Raw genomic sequence first — 8,382 nt, forward strand, 5'->3', positions numbered from 1 at the left:
CCTCTCTCATGGGGTCGTTGTGAGAATTAAATGAGTGACTATACGTAAAAATCTTAGAACTTGAATTGTACACTTAAAAAAGAAATCTTAGCGCCTCGGACATATTGTGCACTCATGACGATTATTGTTAATCCTTCTAAAGACCCGAATGTCCCGCAGGCACCCACACACACACATTTGACTTTCTCTTTCTCTTTTTTCTAAGGGCCTTACCTGCCTGCCATGCCCAAAGCCATGGGCTCTGGCACTGACCCCATGTTGGCTGAAGCCTCATAGCTATGATGTTCAGGGTCCTACGCTTCTCACGGCAACTCACCCACGGGGCATCGGGGAACTTGGTTCAGCTCTTGTCACACTAAATAGAAGGTGATGTTGCCGTGGCCGTCAGCAACCGACAGCAAGATCCTGGACTGGGCCCTGCCTTAGTCGTGCTCCTGCATCTGGCCTATGTGCCAGCAGACTCGTCCTTGCTTCTCCCCCGGCTGTCCCTCGTCCCTGACCAGCGACACACACTCCTTTCTTCTATCATTCTTCCTCATGGGACAGAACTGCACCCACAGTCTCCCCCGGCTCCCCGAGCCGCTCCCTCACCTTGTAATAGCAGACCTCGCTGGATCTTTGTGTGATGGTGACCCAGGGATAACTAGGCAGAAACTACAGACCCATTGACTCAGAGAGGCAAAGCCTTCACCTTTGCGTAAAAGCTGAGGTCCTGGCACCTCTTTCTTAATGAATTTAAAAATACCTCTCATTTTGACCCAGTCCTGGACCCCCTCCGCTCCACTCCGAGAGGGTCACTCTTGTGACAGCCAAGAGGATATTCATTTACGTCACTATTTTCATCCAGCTCTGTAAGCTTTCTGCAGAAGTAACCTTACAGAACCTAACAGAGGCACAGAAATTACCATCTTAATTTTAGCACAACGTAGAACAGAAATACGCCTGTAGCGTAACTGAATGGTGCCCAACATATTAAACTTAACATACTAAATTCACGGGGACACATTTCAGACTTCACAAAGACTACCAAGGACACAGTTCTACTTGTTCACCTCTTTCCTAAATGATGCTCCCGACATAAAGAAAAACGTTGTCTTACGAGGTCGCCTTCAGTCACCTCCTCGACATATCTCCTTTTTATATGCGGACTGCAAATATTCCCAAAGCCAAATTCTGTGTTGACTTAGCCTCACCCAGACTTCCACGAGTATGACCGAAAGCCAACCGTGACCCGCACCGGTGCGGTCAAAACCAGTGAGGGACCATTTAAGGGGGTGATTTCCCAGTCTGGTTTTCATTCCTTAGGAGCCCCGTGTTAGGTCTCATAGGGCAGCAGCTACAACAAGACCATTATGTTTTTATGCTTTTGCACTTGGGGAACACTTTTGTGGTGTCCACAGGGCCCCTTTAAAGCTTGCTCATTTAGCACAGCAATGTGCAAAGTAATTGAAACCTGGTTCTCTGGGGCACGCGGATTACTTTCTGTAAGGATGCCAGAACTTGTCTCTCATGAGGAAGCTGCCAGAATCAATTTAAACCTCTCTGGCCCCAAACCGGGCACATGTCTCCTAAGTGTCGAACCCTGTGCTGCTCGGTGGGAAGGGTTCAAGAAAGTCTTGTTGACAGGGGTTAGGAAGCTCCCCCACACACATGGGTGGTCACCCACCAGCCCTCAAAGCTGCGGGAAATCACTGCTATCGTTTAATTATCTTTGTGGCTGCGAAGGGTCCCGATAGAAATTACTCCATTAATACTTCTTCCCCAGTGGGTGTTTCAGACTGATAAGGCAGCTGCTCGGGAAGCAGAGCGTGTTAATTATGGTTTTTTTAATTAGATCTAAGGCGGTCAACGTCAAGTGTCAGCCTCCTGCTCCTTAGCCTGTTGGGATCTGTTTAGTGTCCATCTGAAGCTTCCTTTTCATGCCTCGGTTGTCCACGTCCAGGGCCAAGTTAAGGAAATAAAACTCGAGGAAGGTGACTGGCTTGAAAAAGGAGAGGTAGATTGCAAAAGTAGTCAACGGCTCTGGCACACAGGGTCCAGTGACTGCTGGCTCCACCTGTAAAGAAACATACCATCAGGAGGAGGGAGAAAAGCCAAAATGGTTTATTTACAGCTGGACAGCCAACGAAAGTAAAACCAAACCTATGCGGTATGTATTTGTATCTGTCTTTATCAACCACTAATTCCTCGGGTGCATCTGGCACAATATTTAGCACACAGATTTCACGGCTCTGAATTAAAGGGCACAAACGATCACCCAGAAAGGAAAAAGGGGGCTCAGAGAGCCTGCATTGTAACGAGGCACAGAGGCACAGACATGCTCAACATTAAGAACGGGTTTGGAGCAGTACTCAGTGTGTGGATGAAGTACTAAGAGAAACACTCCAAGGAGATCAACCCTTTCATTCTTTTATGCTATCAACCAACATGCACGGAGGGTCTACTCTGGTTCAGGCACTGTTTTAGGCTTTCTGGATGCAGAGATGAAAATGATAGGCAGGTCCTAACTTTGATGGAGGGTGTGTGTGTGTGTGTGTGTGTGAGAGAGAGAGAGAGAGACAGACAGACAGACAGACAGCGAGAAGTAGGGTGGGCTAAGGAAGGGTGACAGACAATACGAATAAAAAATGTGACCTTATTTGGTAAAAGGGTCTTTGCAAATGGAATGCAGTTAAGGATCTTGAGATGAGATCATCCTGGATTATTCTGGTGAGCCCTGAATCCAAGGACAGGTGTGATCACAAGAGATAGAGAGAGACATAAAGAGGAGGAGAAGGTAACCTAAAGGGGGAGGCAACGATTGGCATTTTGCAGCCACAAGCCACGGAACACGGGGAGAAGCCATAAGAGGCAAGAAAGGATTCTCCACTCGGGCCCCCAGAGGTGGGGTGACCCCTTCAACACCCTGATTGACTTCGGACTTGTGGCCTCCAGAACTGGGACAGTACACCTTTCTGTTTGTTTTGAGCCACGACGTTTGTGGTCGTTTGTACAACAGCTCCAGGAAACTCACGCAGGCTCCAAAGAAAACAAAACTGATGAAGGCCGATGCTGGAAAGTCACGTTGTCAAGAGGCATGTTCTTTGTAAGAAACAGGTGTCCGGGAGCCACGCCCACAGCCCTGCTCACGGAGGGTGTTCTTCCTTTACTAGAAGCTACGGTTCAGGCCAGGAGTGGACACCTGTTTTTGTTGCCTGCTAACATGTCTTCTCACTTCCTCTGATACAAAGTCTCTCCCGTGGGACCCTTTCCACGTTGTTCAGGTGGGGCGACCTCCCCTTCCTCTTGTCCCTCCAAACTCCCATTGGTGTGGCCTCACCAATCATCTGCTGTCATCTGCCATCATCAGCTGTGCCCTAATTGGTTCAGGGATGAGCACATGACTCAGGTCAGGCCAATCAGAGGCCTTTCTGGGAATTTCCTTCTGGACATCCTCTGGGTGCTGTGATTGGCTCAGGATGAGCATGTGACTCAGGGTAGGCCAATCAGAGGCCCTTCAGGGGATTTTCTTCCGGAGCGCTTCTCTAGGGGGCTCGCTTAGATGCATGGCCCAATAGCTTTCCTTTTCCTCGCTGTTTGTTTAAATTAGTTCTCAGTCTCTCTTGCTTGTGAATGAAAGGGTTGTAATTCAAGGCGCCATCGTGGTGACCTCTGCCAGACCACATGTAGCCCATAGGATTCTTTCTGTCTGGCCTGGACAAAGGTCTGGAGGCAGAAGTACATCTCAAAAGGGCCCCTGCCCCCCTTCTGTGGATCCCTTCCTACTTCCCTCTTAGCGTGGGAAAGGGGAGGGGGCAGGTCTTCGCACTTTACTAGAAGCTACGGTTCAGGCCTCAGGGGAGGTCTTCTCCCCTCCCACAAGGGAGAAGAAAGAAGCAATCGAAAAGAAAAAGGGTCAAAGGAATCAAAGCTAAGAAAACTTCAAAGAGACACGGAACCCCCCAATGTACGGTTTTAAACATCTCTCTTTATCCCTTTGAAAATTCAATTCCCTAATACAGTGCCCCAATTTTGTACTTGGCCTTAACCCCTATTAACGTTTCACTCTGTATCAATCTCAGCTATTTGGTGCATCAACAGAACTGATTCTGGCTGATTTAAGCCGAGAATTAATTTATCAGAAGGCTGGAGAACCGGGCTCAGAAAAAGCACAAGAACAGTAAGAAGACGAACAGGCAGAATGATGAAAATCAGGTCCCAGGACCAATCTGGGATAAGGGCTCAGCCAAACACCAGACATGGCTTCTCCCCAGGCCAGATCTATGGAGTGTGCCCCTCCCTCTGCCAGGTGTGAAGGGACCCCGTTTTTACAAAGCATGGCTAAGGCTGTGCGTGTGGAAATGCTTGTACTGGGTGTTGGGGACGTTTGCTACCACCTGCTGGCTTTGTGGTATTGGTCCTGCTGTGATAGGGCTCCTGGCCGGGCGTGTGGCCACCTTGTTATGCTGTGAGGTGCCGCTATGCAGTTCAAGTTTATTTCCTTCAACAAACGCTGAAAAATTAACAAAAACAGACAAACAGTAACCCACGAAACATGGGTCGTGCTTCTGGTAAGTTTGCCTCCTACTGAGACACCCATGGGGAAATTTCCTGAACACAAGTTAATTTGAAAAGATCTATTTGTCCTCTCTTGGGGTGAAGCAGAGGGGAGAAAGGTTGGAGCTGCCCCCACAGAGATTAGATTGTCCCAGGAGTGCTCTCTAGTGACAGACTCGTGAGAGGGTGGAAACCAGGTAAATCTTCACACACCTCATTAAAATGTCCTGCTGAAATTCAACCACATTCTGGTTCTGTGAATCAGACCCTTGGGCAAAGCAAGAGAAAATTCCAAGATGCAAACGCTCTCCTGTGAGAAGAGATCAAAAGGACCATAACTGGGACGCCTAGGTGGCTCAGTCTGTTGGGCATCCGACTTCGGCTCAGGTCATGATCTCGTGGTCCCTGAGTTCAAGCCCCACGTCATGCTCTGTGCTGACAGCTCAGAACCTGGAGCCTGTTTCAGATGCTGTGTCTCCCTCTCTCTCTCTCTCTCTCTGTCTCTCTGTCTTTCTCTCTCTCTCTCTCTCCGCCCTTCCCCTGCTCATGTTCTGTCTCTCTCTCTCTCTCAAAAATAAATAAGCATTAAAAAATAAAAATAAATAAATAAACAAAGGGACCATAATTTATAAGGGAGGTTAGCTGGAATGGACCGCAGTCTGTGCCCGCAGGAATTCAGCTTGTGCTAAAAGCAGCAATATCACTTCCGCTGTAACCCTCCCGTGTGGCCACAACTGTTACAGTCAAGACCTGCTCAAGGCGCCTGCGTGGCTCAGTCAGTTAAGCATCCCCCTTCGGCTCAGGTCATGACCTCACGGTTCATGGGTTCAAGCCCCCAGTCGGGCTGTGTGCTGACAGCTCGGAGCCTGGAGCCTGCTTCTGATTCTGTGTCTCCCTCCCTCTCCCTCTGTCTCTGCCCCTTCCCTGATTGCTCTATTTTTCTCTCAAAAATAAAAATAAAAAACACATTAAAAAGATTTTAAGAGACACAGGAGACCTCCCTTCTCCCCGCAGTGAGATATAAATGCCTGTGGCTGAAGCCACCCAGTGTGTGGTACTTTGCCATAGGCGTCCTAGCTGACTAGGACAATCTCTTACCTCTGGCGTCTAGAGAATAGAGGCCTCGCCTCGTCTGTGTCCCTGCCCCTCAACCTGCATTCATTGAACTAAATATTTGCAAAAGCATCTGCTCCGGTCCTGGCCCTGGCCTAGGGCCTGGGTTCCAGAAGCGCTTCAACAGAGTGCTGTCTGGTCAGGTCCCCTGCAAAAGGAATTTTAACTTGAACTCTAAATGACGAGAAGGAGCACCCCCTCCCCCGCCAGGGCGAGTCTGGTGCAGACAGAAACAAGTAGGATGTGCTTGAGGGGCAGAAAGGAAACTGAGGCGGCATGCCATTGTCCAGGTGCATGGTGTGGAGGGTGTGGGCACCGTGCAGGAGCTGAGGTCTCCCCTCTTGCGCCCCCGCTGTGAGGGGCAGGATGTTGGAGTGGCTATGGATGGGCACAGACTGCAGGCAGACAGCCTGTGTTCTAATCCCAGCCGTGCCACTAACTCATCGTGCAATTCTGGATTAGGTTCTCTCTCGGCCTCTCTGTGCCTCGGTTTACTCACCTGTAAAACGGGGATCATTATCTCAAAGGATTGGTGTTAAGATTGAAATACTTAGGGGGCGCCTGGGTGGCGCAGTCGGTTGAGCGTCCGACTTCAGCCAGGTCACGATCTCGCGGTCCGGGAGTTCGAGCCCCGCGTCGGGCTCTGGGCTGATGGCTCGGAGCCTGGAGCCTGCTTCCGATTCTGTGTCTCCCTCTCTCTCTGCCCCTCCCGCGTTCATGCTCTGTCTCTCTCTGTCCCCCCAAAAATAAATAAACATTGAAAAAAAAATTTTTAAAAAAAAAGATTGAAATACTTAGGAGAGCACCTCGCGTGTGGGAAGGACTGCACAGTTCAGCCCTCATTGTCAGATTTAATGTCGTTGGCCCTCTTGAGAATTATTATCCTTAAAAGAAACACCTTGGAAACATCTCCGGCAGACGTGCGACTCGTAAAAACCACACATTTCTTCCCATGCTCAGCAGAGACCTTGTCGTGTGTCCGGTAGCCCAGACAGGTTCTCTGGGATAACTCGACTTTGACATGACACATTTGAAGAGAAAGTTTATGAGGACTGAGTTCTTGATAACGTAGATCCTAATGATGTGCTCTCCAGGGCCGTCGGCACCTGCTGGTTGGCCATCATATACTACAGCCAATTTTTAAAATTGCTAGTTGTGAGAAATGTTCCAGAAACATCTCAGACCTCCGAGAAAGGTCCAGTGCTCTCCAGAGAGGAGAGCAACGTGGGTAGAGAGACCGCCATTCTCCTCAGTGGCGTGGGCCTACCGGTCCCAGGGAGAGTCCTGAACGTGAGCTGGAAAGTGGGGAGCACTCCCCCAGAGCAGGAGCGGCCTTGTCTTTCCCATTCTCCTGGAGCTTAGCCAACAGGTCCTCTTCAGGAATCCTGGGAGATGCCACCAAGACAGAGTTCTGTTTTTTAATATTTATTTATACTGAGAAAGAGAGAGAGGGAACGGGAAAAGGGCAGAGAGAGATTCCCAAGCCGGGTCCTAGCTGTCAGCACAGAGCTCCAAAAGGGGCACAGAAACCGACGTGGGGCTCGAACCCACCAACCGTGAGACCATGAGCTGAACCGAAGTCAGATGCTTATCCAACTGAGCCACCCGGGCGCCCCCAAGACAGAGTCTATTAAACCAGAATGAAGAGAGTATCAAATCCATGCATAGAGGGTGAGTGGAAAGGAGGGAGGACAAGAAGGAGGGAAGAGAAAAGAAGGAAAGGAAAGGAAAAGGGAGAGAAAGCCGAAGCATGAGGGCTTAGAAAAGATTCAAGAAAGGCAGACAGTATTAGGTATCTCAGGACTTTCTGAATAGATTTTATGACATGGAGATGAAATTTAAGAGTTTCCAATGCAACGAAAATGGGCTCCCTTCTTTTCTCTTTGGCTTCCCTTCCCCTTTTCCTGACTTTCTCTGGAAGGAAGGAGCCGAGGCTCCTGCCCACCTCCCTTTGGAAATCGAGGGGTGTCCCACCCTTCCCCTTCTCCACCCCCAAATCCCCTGCTCTACTTCCTTTAATGAACAAACTCATTCGAAAGCTTCCAAAGGCTACCATTTCCAGTAATGTTTAGCGACGTCCAAAGAACAGCTGCAAAAAGGTATGATATACTATTGATGAGGTTAAAAACAGCTAAAGAAGTGTAATGCGACTGATCTTTAACGTGCCTATAAAGAAACATAAAGTAATCGGATTCTCAAGAGTCCCTCTGATTTAAAAAGGGGAAGGGGGCCCCTGGGCGGCTCTGTCAGTTAAGCGTCCAACTTCGGCTCAGGTCATGATCTCCTGGCTCCTGAGTTTGAGCCCTGTGTTGGGCTCTCCACTCTCAGCTCGGAGCCCACTTCAGATCCTCTCTCCCCACCTCTCTCTCTGCCCCTCCCCCACACTCTCTCTCTCTCTCAAAAATGAACTTTAAAAAATAAATAAATAAATAAAATGAATTAAAATAAAAGTGATACATTTTACATTAAAAAATACAGCATAAGCAAGTAAAGAGTCTAGTTAATGTGATAAATTCGATTAAACTAGTTGCCACTTTATTGATGTTACATACAATCTCTTTTGAACATTAAGATGTATTTGATTTCTTCCCATCCATAATTTCCCTCCTAGAAACATGAATGTCAACAAATGGCACATATAGCAAAAATCTTAGAGAGCTGGGGTTTTTTGTTTTTTGCTTTTAGCATTTATTTATTTTGGAGAGAGAGAGAGAGATCGGGCACCACAAGCAG

The sequence above is a fragment of the Prionailurus bengalensis genome, chromosome C1, assembly GCF_016509475.1.
Source record: "Prionailurus bengalensis isolate Pbe53 chromosome C1, Fcat_Pben_1.1_paternal_pri, whole genome shotgun sequence".
NCBI classification, from domain to species: Eukaryota; Metazoa; Chordata; class Mammalia; order Carnivora; family Felidae; genus Prionailurus; species Prionailurus bengalensis.